General features: G+C 40.9%; 1 pseudogene; it reads left to right on the top strand.

Annotated features, from left to right (window-relative positions):
- The first annotated feature begins 14,849 nt into the window (after window positions 1-14,849).
- Window positions 14,850-16,457, top strand: LOC104862193 (annotated as a pseudogene).
- Window positions 16,458-16,492: the final 35 nt, after the last annotated feature.

Below are 16,492 nucleotides of genomic sequence, written 5' to 3'. Positions count from 1 at the left end.
TCCTCACGACTTCCTCTAGAAATGACATTTTACCAGCCGTCTGGGCATTCCATAGCCTAGTCAAGGTTAAATAAAATTAACCATCACAAAGTTATTAGAAGGTTAACTAAGCATTCAACACTAGTAAGATCTGTATATTTACCTTAAGGAGATCGCATTTGTATGTGCAGTTTGGTGAGTTTTAGGTGGTTTAAATTTCAGAAGCCAAGAAGTTTTAATCCCCGTAAACAATTAACCCTTTTAATAATATTCACCATACCTTAGTGACAATGCATAAAAAGTAAAAGCCAGTAGTTCCTTTAAAAAGTAGTACTGTTGTAAGTAATTGAAACAGCTCAAGCTACCTTGGGCAAAAAAAGGGAAATTTATGAGCTCAAAGAATCCAAATAACTGAGCAAAAGAACGTTGAAAAGAGCAGAGATATTTGGATTTTGTAGCTAGAAATTTCTCTCTCCCCAATATAACAGTCCTGAATGGACTCTCGTCTCTCCCTCTCCCCCAACTCTCTTGCTTTTCTTAGTGCATCATATTTATTCTCCCTTCAGAACATTTTTCTCCACATAGTGGAAAGTATGTCCATCTATAACTCAGGAGTTTTATACTTTACATCCTCTGCCATCAAAGATCTCTCTCATCTAAGCTCTGAGGTCAACTTCACTGGCCCAAGCTGGCCAAGCAACCATTCCCAAGGTCAACCAGATAGCAGGAAAATGAAAGAGCCTGGTAGTTCCCACAGTCACCATTCCAAAAAAGAGATAGGGTACAAGGTACATCTACTATGGTTCTGTGACTTCCATTACTTATAATCAATTTCCAAATTTCCAGTTCTTATTTTTAAACTTATTTTCTTTTATTGGTTTTGTTTTGTTTTGTTTGACTCTCACTATGTAGTTCAGGTTGGCCTTGAACTCACTGTGTAACTCAGGCTGGCCTCAAACTGGCAGCAATCCTCCTGCCTCAGCCTTCCAAGTGCTGGGATTACAGGGGTAAGTCACCACTCTTGGCTTGCAAATTCCCAGTTCTTATAGCAGTTTCTCTGATTTACACTGGAGTCTCTTGAAGCTTATCCCCATGTCTCTCCTGCTCCCCTGTTCAGTTTTATGGCATGGACATGTGTGCCTGATGTGCTAGCACACAGGATTCAGCACCCACAAGTAGAGTTCAGCAAGGAATCTGGCACCATAGGGAATCTTCCCAGCCCCATGGAAGGTAGGTAACCAGGAAGGGTGGCTACTCTTGACTGTTTCACAAGCCTTCTAGAGCCCCCAAACTGAGGAGAACATGCCCAGCCATTTGTGCTTTGAAAGGCTGAAAAACTGTACACTAGGATCTTGCAGGAGGTCCCCTCTCAGTCCCTTAGTGTTCCCTGCAGCCTGGAAAGCAGGTGCTGGTGGCGTGAGTCCACGTTGCCTGGGAGGTGTGCATTAATAGCTGAGATGGCCATTAAATTACAGTGTTCCCATTAAGATTCTGGCTGCAGCTACAGAGGAGCACTTATCAGAGGTGAAGCCTCTGGAAATGCCATCCATCTCAATAGAGAGCTGCTGAGACAGAACAAAAAGGCATGGGTGCCTGGGTAGGGGTGGGCACAAGACTTACCCGCTGCCTCCCACACAGCACCCACAGCACTGAGTCCAGCCAGGAAAGCCCAGAGCAGCCCCACAACCAGAGCCCCTGTGCTCAGGGACCTGACATGTGCTGGGCACTGTGCCAAGAGCTCTGCAGTTGCTCTGCAACATCGCAAGGGAAAAATTATTCCTTCCCACCCCCACCATTGCCTGAAATTTGCTCAAGGATGCACATGAAGCAAGGAGCAGAACTAGAATGCAAACACAGGCCTAACTGCATGGTCTGTCGTTGTAAGCACCCTACATTGTTCTGGAAGCATTTCCAGAACTTGGGGGTGCCCTGGTCCTTCTGAATCTGTACTTAGCAATCCTTTCATAGGCTAACAAATTGAGCAATTACCCATCTATTCCCAAAGAGAGATTTTCCAAAAAGAAAACATACTGACATTGCAGGAAATAATGTACCCCCTCCATACCGAGCCATTGGTAAAGGTTATTTAACAAAATAAATCCCACAGCTCCATAACTGTGGGCCCCACCCCTTGCCCAACCCCTGCCCCCTCAGTACTTACACATATGCTGCACTCATGTGTGTGACAGGATAGTTAGACAAATGTGCTGGGAATAGGTATGGATAATTAGCACATTCATTAATTAGAGTACTGTTAGTAGTTTGACTGTGAAGGACAACCATTTGTCAACAGACATCAAGACAGCTGGGGCCAAGCAGTGACTCAGAGGGGCAGCAATCCAGGGACCACAGTGGCACCAACCAGCTGCTATTTAAAAACATGGGGCTATGCATACACTTAGCATCCTTGCACCTTCATCACCATGGCAACACTGGACCATGATGCCAGGCTGTCAGGCAGCGACATCCATGCATCTTTCATCCTCACCTCAGGATGCATGTTGCCATCTCTTCCCTTCTCTGCCCATTCAAACTTGCCACAGTGTTCATCAGAACCAGGATTTCTCTATATACAAGTGGCAAGAATGAGGACACAGAAGGTACGGTCAACACTACATGAGGCTTAGAGATATAGCCTGAGTCTGCACATACAAATTATAGGTGGTTACACAACAGTTTCTTTTCACTTCAATCCCTCTAAAGAATATTAAAGCCAATATTGATGTGTAAGATAAATGATATGAACAGAGACCAGATAAGGTTTGTCCAATAGTCACATGCTGGGAGCCTTCAAGAGACCCAAATTATCCTAACGTAAAGTGTTATTTCTGCATCCCTGGCCACAATCAGATAGCCTTTCTTTCCATGAACAGCCCATGGTTCTGAATTGAATTGAACTGCATTGAGACAAATCATCATTTAACTTTATTTTTTTTCTCATTGAGTTTATTGGTACATATTAGGTATACAGTACAGTTACATTCATTACTGGGATCTTGTACCTTTACATGACAGGTCTTGGTTCTCATTTTTTCCCCTTGTCCCTGTCCTCCCTTCACCTCTCCTCCCCTCCCCCTTTACAAACACTTTATTTCCATTTTTTCATTTTCTCATAATTTTTTCTTTTCCCTTATTATCTTTCCCCTACCCTTATCACTTAACTTTCAATGCTACTGATTAAATTTCATGTGTGTTCAGGACACTACGATAGGTGCTTTACAAATCAAAGTGACATTTACAGATATGACCACCCTTCTGCTGTATATCAAGCTGTAAACTGATCACAACAACGCAAAAGAAACAAATAGGAGTAGAAGCCTATGGACATTCACACAGATGGCAAGAAACCAGTATTATTTCTACAAAAGCTGTGCTCTCTCCCATCACACACACACATGCAACAGTGCATATGTAGAAAAATTAAGCAAGTGACCCGTAAGAGTGGAACATAGCATAGCGTCCAATGTGTTGTGTACAAGAAGCAAAGGCTAGACAGGGGTGCACTTGCTGCTTGCCAGCTTCATCGCCTTATAGACTCTCTAAAGAAGAGATCCACAGTGGGCATGACCCCCCTGAAGATATGGATTATATCTGGATGTCCCTCAAAGCCTCATGTGCTATAAGGTGGGGATTGTGGAAGGTGACTGGATTGTGGAGGCCATGCAGCTGGCACGGTGCTAGGAGGTGGCAGATTCTGATCAAAGAGCAGGGTCACTGGAGTCGTGACCTGGCAGGGTATAACTCTCTCCTTGGCTCCACCCTTCTCTCTGCTTCAGGAGGTGAGCAGCTCTCTGCCACTGTGAGCTTCTGTCACGCTGTCCTGCCTTGGAGCCAGCTGACTGCAGAGTGAAATATGAGCCCAAATAAACCTCTCCTCCTTTAAATCAGATACTGTTTCTCACAAAGGAGAAAGTAACTAAGACAAGGATGTTCCCTTCAAATAGATTAAAAGTTATGATGCTCAGACTTGGAGGTGTACACAACAGTAGAGCACATGTCTGGCATGCATGAGGCCCTGGACTTGAGCTTCAGCCCTGAAAAACTGTTGTGATGCTTGTATATGCTCAACTGCCTCTTGACAAATTACTCTAACTAGGAAAGGAAAGTAAAGTCTTTTTGACAAAGGCTACCAGAACCAGGTGTTCAAATGGGAAAGAAAGTAACCTTGACCTTTCCCAGTAATCACAAAAAAATAATTAGATATGTTTTAAACCTAAACATAAAAGGTAAAATATAAAACTTCTAAAAGAAAACAAAAGAGAAAGTCTCTGTGACTATGAAGATGGATATTTCTCAGATAACACAAAGTACAAGCCATGTAAGAAAAAAATCAATAAATCAGGCTTCATCAAAATTTAAAACTTCGGCTCTTCAAAAGATATCATTAAGAAAATAAAAGGTCAAGCCACAAGCAGGGAAGAAAATATTAGCACTGCATAAATCTGACAAATGACTTGCATCCAGAATATATAAATATCATTATTTATCTGTAGTCAGTGATAAACAACCCCATTTTAAAAATTGGTAAGTTGGTGGGGCATGGTAGCACAAGCCTGTAATCCTCATACTCTGGGAGGACAAGACAGGAAGATCACAAATTTGAGGTCAGCCTAAACAACTTGGCAATACCCTTTCTCAAAGTAAGAAAATAAAAGAGGGCTACAATGTAGCTCAGTAAAAAGCCCCTCAAAGGTTTAATCTGCAGTATTACAAAGGGGGAGGGGCTGGCTATTTAGCTCAGTGGTAGAATATGTGCTTGGCATGTGCAGGACCCTGGATTCAATCCCTATCATCAAAATAAATAAATGCATAAATAAAAAAATTGGTACGTGAAGAACAGACATTTCACAAAAAATACATATAAGCAAGCAATAAGTGACTGAAAAGATGCTCAACACCATTAGTCATCAGGGAAGTGAAAATTAAAACCACAATGCAATTTGAGTGGTTGTCAGGAGTGTAAAGCATCATCCATTGCTGTTAAGAATATAAAATGGCAAATGTAAAAGTAGCCAACATATAAATAAAAACACTTAGGAAAAGAGTTGGCCAATTTCTCAAAAAGCTAAACGTATGCCTAGCAATCCCATCCAGGTATTTCTTCAAATGAATTTAAAAGATACGTCTTGTATCAGTCAGGGTCTGACCATGGAAGTGGAAACACTAGAAAATATACTTTTAAAGACAGGCAGATAGATAGATCATAGACAGTAGATAGAAATATTTTAAGGGATTTGACCTTACACAATTGTGGGAACTCTCTAACTATATATATTTGGGGGGGGGATCTGGTCAGGAGGGTCCTATAACAAAATACCACAGGGTAAAGGGCTTAAAGTAACAGAACTTTATTGTCTCATGGTTATGGAGAGTAAAACTCTAAAAATCTAAGTATAAGCAGAGCCATGCTTCCTCTGAAACCTGTCAGAGAGAATGCTCCCTTCCTCTTCCTAGCTTCTGTAACAGTCCTTGGCTTACAGTCACAACACACTGACCTCTGCCTCCATTGTTACATGCTGTTCTCTCCTTATGTCTTTATCTTCCCAAGGAGAGCAGTTATATTGACTTAGAGACTACCCTACTCCAGCATGACCTCATCTAAGTCAATTACATTTGCAAGGACCCTGTTTCCAAATAAGATCACATTCTGAAGGACTGGGAGTTCGGACTTCAAATTATTGAGTGTGGGGTGTAAGTAACACAATTCAACCACTCTCCATGAGGCCGCCAGTTCTGTGGCTGAGGCTGAAGACTGAAATCCAAAGAGCAGTCTATCAGAACAGGAAGAAAGACATGAAGCATGGAGAGTAAGGACAAAGTGAATTCTGGAAGGCTGAGCTGACCCTGAAATCTGCAGGACACCACGAAGATGGGCAGAACCATGTCTGTCACTCACTCACTTGAAGCTTCCTGGTTTGTGCTGGTGACTTTCTACGACAGAAGCAGTGCCCTCATCACAGAGCAGTCAGAGGAACTGAAGAGTTTCTGGCAAGGGCTGGGCCACTGCTGTCAACTAATCAGGTGAGCTGACAATTTAGCAGCAGTGTGGGACAAAGCCATGTGCCCTGCCTGCTCTGCTGAGCACAGGAAGATGGCTGATCCTTCACTTCCTCTTTTCTCATCTCTCATTTTCATGTCTCATATGAAATGCTTTCACTCACCAATGCTAACTCAGGACCACTCAATGAAGTGAAGCTGGAAAGACATGGCCCCAGCCAAGGTTTGCTGGCATAAAATAAATCCAGCAGGGCCTCTCTCTTGTCAACTTAGCATCCATACATACACCACTTTACCCATACCAAAGTCAACTTCCAGAAAAGACAGTGGCAAAATTATGCTTCCACCTAACATAGAGGAACTTTTCTCATCCAACAGAAAAACACCTTCTTCCCAAAAGAGAATATTAATCCCTTTATTCTACTTGATGTTATTCTACTGGTAACTGAGTCACAGTCCCTTTTTAATATCTTGTTTCTTAAGTACTGAAATATAGAGTTAACAATTATTTGCACATATTATGTAATATAGTAGGTATATTAAATAGAGTAACAGGAAAAACTAGTTAATATATGCACAGGTATATTTATATCAAGACAAAAAAGAAATACTCAACACTATTAAAGTTGTCATTTCCAAAACTGGTTATGTGGTTGCTGATCATAATTATCTCTTCCCTCTACACAGTTTATATTCCCTTTGCCATCAGCAGATACCTCAGTTGGCCAAAGCTTCTTGCCTAAAAAAAGTGGCCAAAGTCTTCATTCCTGAAGGCTCCAGAACATTATCAGTCTGACATGTATTTGATTGTTATCTATTGACATTAATCAGAAGACAGAATCCCTACTCCTCACTTCCACTGTGTACTGCCAAGTTCAATTCCCTCTTGGTAATTAAGAGCAATCACCATAGGTGGGAAAAAAACTCTCCTTTAGTACCTGTTGGCTCACTGGCATGAGGACGATAGTAAATTCACCTTTCAGTTTAATGGAACCATTCTGTGCCCTAATGGAAGCATTTTCCTTATAGAAACTAAGATTTCTAGAGTACTTAAAGTTGTTGGTATGGGAAAGAAAAACTGCTAGACCACCAGGTGTGATAGTGAGAAAGGTCACTCCCATTTTTACTCTCATGATAAAATCAGGAACCCATGATCCCTGACTATGGGAGAAATAGCATCACATATTGGTCACTAATGTACAGTACATACTGCACCCTGGAGGACATAACCCTGAGCCTGAAGATACTGCCACCAGCTGATACCACAACCGAGCATTTAAAAAGCCATCCCACTGTTCTAACTAGGCCACATACTTCACCGTAAAACCAAGGAAGTCCATGGTCATGAGATCACTGCTGTACTACCTTTGCTATAAAATTACTTCTTTGTTCAGAAGCAATGATGCATGGGAAATAAAGTTAAATCCATGCACAATGGATTTGGCAGAAACACTAGAGTTAGAGAAGATAAATTTATACCCAGAGTGCTTATGCTGCCACTTCCATGATGGAAGTGATCCAGTGTAATCAACCTGCCACCAGATGACTTTCTGGTCACTTCTCCTAATCCAGGGAATGGTGCCATACTGGTGTAGATTTCTACTATTGGCATGTTAAGCGCTCAGCAATAATTCAAGCCAAATAAGCTTTGATGAGTGCAAATACATGTCGCTGTGTCCACACATTGCCTTCCCCACGGTGCTATAATATTTGGCAAGGGCCACGATAGCTGTGGAAAGAGGCTAGCTGATGATCCCGGGATAGATTATCTTGTTCATCTGATTATTGAAATCCTTCCCTATGGTGGTTGTTTTGTTTATTCATATGGGAGACATTGGTTCACCCTTGGTGTGCAGTTAGAGACTTATCCATCTATTTCTTCCCCATACTTCCTTGCTACCAGCTTTCCAGTAGCATCTCTTCTAAGTTCCTAACCATCAGGCTAAACCACTTGCCACTCATGTAATCCTTTCTTTTAGACAAAATGAACACGTACTTGTACTGCTCAGAATCTGCCCACCAAAGAAACTTTCCTTCACCACCATCCTTCAGGGACACCCCAGAATGGAACTGCAGTGTTCCCTCTATCCAGTTTAGGCAGATACTAGAAACCAGAAACCATATCCCAATTTTTTTCTTCTCAGTACACTAATGTGTTATCAGCTTTTTGTTGGATGTGACAAAATATCTGAGAAAGCTATTTTAAAAAAAGGAAAGGTTTATTTTTGCTGACATTTTCATTCCATGTTCAGTTAATTCCATTGTTTTTTAGGCCTGTGGTAAGGCAGAAACATCATAGCAGAAGGGCATGGTGGAGCAAAGCAGTTTACCTCATGGAACTGGGAAACAGAAAGGGTGACAGTGCCAGAGAGAGAGGAGACAGGGACAAAGATAAGGCTTTCAAAGCCATGTCTCCAGTGAGGTACTTCATCAAATTAGCCCCTCCTCAACAGCCCATTCAGCTATGAACTCATCAATGGATTAATCCATGGATGAGTTTAGAGTCCTCATTATCTAACCCTTCCCAAAAGTCCGACATCTAGCAGTTAATCCTTCAATGCATTATGCCATTTGGGAAACATTTTGGATCCCAACCATAACAACTGGTTTCAGGAACCTGCCTATGAGGTTAGAGATGCAGATTGGGAGTTCTCAGATAGACAATAGAACTGGTTAAGGGTGTCTCTTGCTTGTTCATGGATGTATATGTGCTTGCCAGGCCAATTAGAGCCCCAAATCATATATACCACTTCCCTTTGATGTATGCACCAAACTTTCTGGCTTAGATCAGATAACACTAGCTGATGAAGGACAACTCAAATATCAAGATAATGTGGTGGCCCATGATCAATGGTTTGCTATCAGTTGTGGGCCAGATGCTCCTTGAAGTGAGAATCATTGTCTTCAGAGGGTGGCACAGCTTTGCTCCCAAATCCTTAGGGGCTAAGCTGGGATTTGCCTAGAAAGGCTTACCAAAGGTGCCAAGCAGCAGTCCTACCTATCCCCAAAACTGCTAGTGCCACAATATCATTTTGATCATAAGGCCCAAGTGGCACAGCAGTTTGTCAAGTCTGGACTTGTATGGAGAGCCTTCGTTTTTCTGGGACTCACTCCAAACTGGCAGTAAACAGACTGGAGTAGCATATGCAAATAAGGTATATAGTGCCTCCAAACTTTAAGCATTAGGCTTATTTTTTTGTGGTAGGAGGAACAAGATGTAAAAATTGGGAAGCCGAGCATGGTGGTGCAAGCCTATAATTACAGCACTCGGGAGGCTGAGGCAGGAGGATTACTGTGAGTTCAAGACCAGCCTGGGCTATATAGTAAGTTCCAGGTCAGTCTCAACTACATACTGAGACCCTGTCTCAAAAAACCACAAAAAAAAATTGGGGGATAATGTTCTACATCTCAAACTATTGAATTCCCAAGGATTTTTGTCCACCCTAAGTCCACACAATGGCCTGTATTACAATGTTTATCACAGCTTTATTCAAAATATCCAAAAGCTGGTAACATTCCAAATGTCCATACACAGGTGTGTGCATAAACAAATTGTGGTACATTCTTATAATGGAATCATTCAATAATAAAGAAAGAACAAACAATTAACACTCACAACACAGAATAATCTCAAAACCTTTACACTGAGCCAAAGAAGACAGATACAAGAGAAAAAATGCTGTGTGATTCCATTTCCATGAAACTCTAGAAAAGATAAGCATAAACCTGCCTTGACAGGAAGTAGGTCAGTGGTTGTCTGGAGCTGGATTTTGACAATGTATGGGCAGCTGAGAATCTTTTTGGAATGACAGAGGTGTTCTATATTCCTTATTCTACTGGTGGTTATATGACCATGCATATGTAACAAACCTTGTCAAACTTTACAAGTAAAATGAGTGGGTATATTTTAAGTAACTTACACCTCAATAAAATTGATTTTGAAAGGGCATTTTAGAAATGTTTTGATGATTAGTCAGCTTAGTAATGTTTTCTCTTAGAGGATACATTGCATCAAAATATATATCACCTTACTGGAAGACTTAATAAATGAATAAGACAAGAAAAGAAAACAAAAGGTATGCAGTTTGGGAAGAAAGTAATAAAATTGCCTTTGTTCATGTAAAATATTTTCTGTGTAAATGAAAAAGAATCAACAAAAATCCTTACAACTAAGAAACAATTATACAAATGCTGCAGGATATAAGGTTAACATACAAAAAAAGTCAGTGAAAGGCTGGGGATTTAGCTTAATTGTGCTGCAAGCACAAGGTCTCAAGTTTGATTCCCAGTACAAAAAAAAAGTCAGTGAATTTTGAAGTAAAACTACAATACCATTTACACTTGTACCACAAAATATAAAACACATAGGTCTGAATCTTACAAAATATGTACATGATCCAGATAAGGAAAACTACAAAACTCTAATAAAAGAAATCAAAGACCTAAGTAAGTGTAGAGATAGTCCATATTCATGGATAGGAAAACAATATTATCAGGATGTCAGTTTTTTTCAACTTGCACTATAGATTCATGCAATATGAATCAAATTCCTGTAAGTCATTTTATATTAAAAAACTGATTTGAAAGTTTATAGGGAGAGGCAAAAGACTCAGAATAGCCAACTCAATATGAAAGAGAAGAATAAAATGAGAAAAATGATACTAGTCAAATTCAGTACTTACTATAAACCTACAGTAATCAAGAGAGTCTGAAATTGGCAAAAGAACAGACAGATCAATGGAACAGAATAGGAAATCCAAAAATAAACCCACATAAATATAGCCATATTTATGGATCTATGACAAAGGAACAAAAGCAACACAATGGAATCTAGATGATCTTTTCAACAAATGTTTCTGGAACAATCAGACATCCATATTGAAAAATAAGAATACGGGGCCAGGGATTTGGCTCAGTGGTTCTGCCACCTGCCTCGCAAGCATAAGGACCTGAGTTCGATCCCTGGTACCACCAAAAAAGAAAAAGAAAAAGAAGAATATAAACACAGACCTTATTCTTCACAATAATTATATATACATTATTCTGTCTACATTTTCTATTTAGTGTATCTCCTTATCAATGAGTTACTGGATCTAAAATAAATCATTATCTTATAAAATCTTTAAAATGGCAGTTATTTTATATATTTGTTATTAGAAGAGCCCCAAATAATTTGTTATAAGTGATACTGTATCTCTAACTGACCTATTAAAGAACAATAAAACTATATCCATGTTATGGCTTGTGTTTAGATGTTGCCTCATACAGTTGTAAGGTGCAGCTGAATCTAGAGTTCATGATTCTGGGATTAAGAGCATGTAATTACCAAATCACATGAGCGATTGGTTTGGCACCACCCTAATCCCAGTAGTCTAGATAGGATAAAAGGGCCAGAAAGATGCTGTTGAGATCTTCTGTTGCTTCTAAATTAAAATACAAGTGGATTAAAGATCTAAATATTAAAACAGAAACACTAAATTTGCTAGAAGATAAGTTAGGCAGAACTCTCAAAGACATTGGCATAGGAAAAGACTTTATGAACAAATCCTCAGTAGCACGGGAACTAGCAGAAAGAATCAACAACTGAGATCTCATATTATTAAAAAGCTTCTGCATTGCAAAAGAAACCATCAACAGAACTAAGAGACAACCTAAAATGTGGAGAAAACTTTTTACCAGCTGCTCCTCAGACAAAGGACTATTATCTAAAATATATAAAGAACTCAAAACAACCAGCCCCTGCAAATATAAAGACCCAATTCTAAAATGGGCATCTGAAATGAACAGACATCTCTCAAAGAAGTAAAAGCAGCAAGTAAATATATGAAAAAATGCTCCACATCACTGGTCATTCGAGAGATGCAGATGAAAACAACACTGAGATTTCACCTCACCCCACAAAGAATGGCTGCTATCAAGAAATCACACAATAACAAATGTTGGCAGGGTTGTGGGGAGAAAGGAACCCTTTTCCATTGTTGGTGGGAGTGCAGACTGGTGCAACCACTATGGAAGTCAATATGGAGATTCCTCAAAGAGCTGGGATTAGAGGTTCCATCTGACCAGCCATCCCTCTGCTGGGTATCTTTCCAAAAGAATTAAAAGAATCATACCACAGTGATATATACACACCCATGTTTATAGTGGCACAGTTTGTAATAGCTAAAACTTGGAAACAGCCCATCTGCCCATCAGTTGGATACTGGATAAAGAAGTTGTGGTTTTTCTATAAAATGAAATACTACTCAGCCATAAAGAATGAGAAAGTAGATTCATTCATAGGTAAATGGGTACATTTTGAGGATATACTCCTAAGAGAAATAAATAAGTCACACATATGCAAATACCAAGTAGTTTCTCTGATGTGAAAAACTGAAATAGTACTCAAGATCCTAATGGGACTATTAGCAATGTGAAATAGGAAGAAAAGGACCAAAGGTGTAGGGACAGTGAGAAGGATAGGGAAAGGGGAACAAGGGAAAAGGAAAAAAATATGAGAAAATGTAAAAATGGAATTAAAGTTTTTGAAGGTGGTGGGGGCAAAGGGAGGGTGGGTACAAGGGGAAAAAATGAGAACCAAGACCTAGCATGTAAAGGTACAAGATCCCAGTAATGAATGTAACTGTACTGTCTACCTAGAATGTACCAATAAATTCAATTTAAAAGAAAAAAAAAAGATCTTTTGTTGCTTTGCTACTATCTGTCTGCCATGAACCATTACTACTCTGCCTCTCTGCCTTGGGGCCAGCCAATATGGACTGAAACCTCTATGAACTATAAGCCAAATAAACCTTTCCCCCTTTGACTTTTGTCTCAGCAACAAAAGGAAACTAAGATAGAAATTTGCTACCAGCGAAGTAAAGTCCTTGCTGTGACATTACCTGAGCCTGTGGCTCTGGCTTGTGGGAAGGAGAAGAGTCACAAAAGATTTGGAGATGCCAGCTGTGAAAGTAGAGCTGGAACACCTTAGCTATCTGTATGGAAGATTCTGGTCAGAGCTCAGAAGCCCGGAAAGCCAGTAAAGACCAGACTCGGGAGGTTTCTGCTAGGAAGAAGGACTGCATCGGCCATTGCACTCCCAACATGTGTTATGGAATAGCAAGAAATTTGTCTTCATTTTGCTCATTCCAGAGACTGCCTGAAACTGAGGTTAACAGTGGCAGAGTACTTAATCTCACAGAAGAAATTTCAAGGCAGTCTAATGTTGAGGCCATGCCATGGCTGCTGTTGTAGACTTTTAGCCAGATCTATGTTGAGAATCAAGAGCAAAAATCCCAGCATAAAGATTTAAAATGTTTTGAGTTTGGCCAGAAGGGCCAGAAGGGAAGTTCCAGTAAAGATATGCAAAAACATAGCAGAGGAAATCTTGATTGCTGAGAAGGGATGGGAGAATATAAAAATGGCCTGAAGGCATCACAAGAAGCAGAAAGTCTCTACCCTTTGCAGTCTTAAAATTTCAATAGTGAAACTCTTTGCTTTGAGAAGAAATCCCCAGGTCACCATGTTCCAGAATGGCAAGAGCCTAGAGAATTTGTTCCTTGGAATTAGACCTAGTGCCCAGTGATCCAGGTAACTCAGCCCCTATGGCCAAGAGAGATGGAAGCCTTACTACTGTCCAGCTGCCAGAAGACCTTGGCATTATCCATGTGGTGCTAGTTTTAGGTACAGGCAGAATGGAAGAGTTGTGGAGTCAGAAAGGCTTCAACCTTGATTTCAGAAGACGGCCTGGGAGGCCAGGCAGTGCTCCTAAGAGGGCAGTGTGTGGAGATAGGAGAGAGAAACTAAAGATACAGTGAAGAACCCAGAACTTTGGAGAAGCCAGGAGTGTGGAATATCTGAGGAAAGCTTCAAGGAGGGAGCAGAGCAAGCCCAAGAGAGAAGTTGTGGGAGCTACAACCTCTGGAAGTGCTATAGGGGTGGAAGCCCCCTGGAGTTCACAACTTGCCACAGATTGTTGAGGTTGCTGGAAGAGGAACTCTGAGATTTAATGTTTGCCCTGCTGGAGTTTGAACTTACTTTGTTCCCATTCCTTGTAGTCTCCTGTCTGTAACTTTTGGAATGGAAATGTCTATCTTGTGCCACTGAATGTTGGAAGTGTTTAACTTTCTTTTCATGTGTGTGGAGGCTCACAGCTAAGAGTGTGTCTTAAATCTCAGAGGAGACTTTGGACTTGGACTTTTCAGCCATGCTGTAACCGTTAGGAATTTGGCAAGTTTTAGAGATGGACTAAATGCCTTTTGCATAAAGGGATATGGGTGAGTCATTGGGGGTCCAGGGACAGAATGTTATAACTACTGTCTAGATGTCCTGCCGGAGCCTCCTGCGAATGAGGTGGGGCTATTGTGGAGGTGGTTGAATCTAGAGTGTACGATGCTGGGATTAGGGCACCTGATTACTAAACCACCACACATGAGTGATTGGTTTGGCACTGCTCTAATCCCGGTAGTCAGAAGATAAAAGGGGCAGAAAGTCCTTGTTAAGGTCTCTCATTGCTCTTTGCTGCTTCTGCTGACATAAACTGTTACCCCTCTACTTTGGAGCCTGCCAATTACAGACTGAAATCTCTAGGAACTGTAAGCCATATTAGCATTTCCCCCTTCAACTTTGAGTGTCGGGTATTTCGTCTGAGCAACAAGAGAAACGACTAACACATTTGTATGAGCCCAGACACTAAAGAGAATCAGATGACATTTGGATACTAATATGTTACATATCCTCTGTGTTCTTTCATTTATTCACTCATTTAACAAGTATTTGTTGAGCATATATACTATGTGCCATACACTGATTTGGTGGTACTAAGCAACAGACCCAGTCATTGTTAATATTGGTTAGGCTTGAGCCCCACGCAGAGCACACCATGCACAGTACCCATGTGCAGTGAGGACCCAAATGAGCTAGCGGCCTGCAGGCAGCCAGCCACACTTTGGGGTCCAAAGAGAGCAGCAGCAGCTCATCTTGCCCAGTGGCCTGGACTAGCACGCCCAGCCCAGGAGGCCCAGCACGGAGGCGGAGGCAGGCTCAATGGAGGCGAGGCCAGTACAGTGTCTTCACTGTGGTCCCCGGACCCACACGGTGATTGCCTGGACTGGCCCAGAGGAGCAATTGCCACTGCCATCACAGCCCACACAGGGAGGTGTAAAGTAAAGGTGTATCCAGATAATCTTCCAACAAGAAGCGTGGTGATTGTTTTCCACAGTAAGGCTTGGAGCACGCTTCTTCAAACTGTTCATAGTGTCATTAATCGCTCACAAAGACACATGGTAAAAGAATTTGTTCTAGTAGATAATGTCAGGGAAAGAAACTTTTTGAAAAGACTTCTAGAGTTATCCAAAAAAACTAAAAGTGCCAGTTCACATAATTTGAATAGAACAGCATTCTGGATTGATCAGAGCTAGATTAAAAAGATTAAAAGGTCTCCAAAGGCCAAGTGATCACCTTAGATACTCATTGTGAGTGAACAGTGGTCTGGCTGGAGCGTTTCACAGCCAGGATCAAAAGGACAGGACAAAGTGGTATGTCCTATCCCTGATGTGATCAGCAATGATGCTTTTGAGTACATGGCAGGTATGGTCTATGGTGGACTCAGTTGGAAACTCAGTTTTCACTGGTATCCTGTTCACCAAAGAGAAATGGGAAAAAGGAAAGGAGGTTGAACTCATCCTGGCAGAACATCTGCAATGGCAGCAGGCCTTTATTCAATAGACAGAGATTACTATCAGGAAATTGGAGCATATGATGCTGGAACAGATATTTGGGGAGGAGAAAATCTAGAAATTTCCTTTAGGATCTGACAGTGTGAAGGAAATTTGGAAATTGTTACTTGCTCACATGTTGGACATGTGTTTCAGAAAGCAACACCATATCCAGGAGGCACAGGGCAGATAATCAATAAAAATAACAGACGACTTGCAGAAGTATGGATGGATGAGTTCAAGAGTTTCTTCTATCTAATCTCACCTGGTGTTACAAAGGTAGATTATGGAGATACAGCATCAAGACTTGGTCTGGGACACAAACTACAATGCAAAACTTTCTCTCAGTGCCTAGAGAATATCTACCCTGATTCTCAAATTGCACATCATTATTTCTCACTGGGAGAGTTACGAAATGTGGAAACAAATCAGTGTCTACATAACATGGCTAGAAAAGAGAATGAAAAAGTTGGAATTTTTAACTGTCATGATATGGGAGGTAATCAGGTTTTCTCCTATACTCTATACTGCCAACAAAGGAATTAGAACAGATGACCTTTGCTTGGATGTTTCTGAACTTAATGGCCCTGTTACCATACTCAAATGCCACCACCTAAAGGCAGCTAACTATGGGAGTACAACACAGTGAAATTAACCCTGCAGCATGGGAACAATAATCAGTGCCTGGATAAAGCCACAGAAGAGGATAACCAGATACCAGCATTACAGACTACAGTGGAAGCTGGTCCTAGCAGTGACCTCTTCAAAACATCTTTCCAGAAATAGTTTAAGACTAAATTAAAAAAAAAAAAAAAAAAAAA

Source organism: Fukomys damarensis, unplaced genomic scaffold (genome assembly GCF_012274545.1).
Source record: "Fukomys damarensis isolate Sample0158 unplaced genomic scaffold, DMR_v1.0_HiC HiC_scaffold_38, whole genome shotgun sequence".
NCBI classification, from domain to species: Eukaryota; Metazoa; Chordata; class Mammalia; order Rodentia; family Bathyergidae; genus Fukomys; species Fukomys damarensis.
The sequence above is the reverse complement of the archived record's forward strand: the minus strand, read 5'-3'. Positions and strand labels throughout refer to the sequence as shown.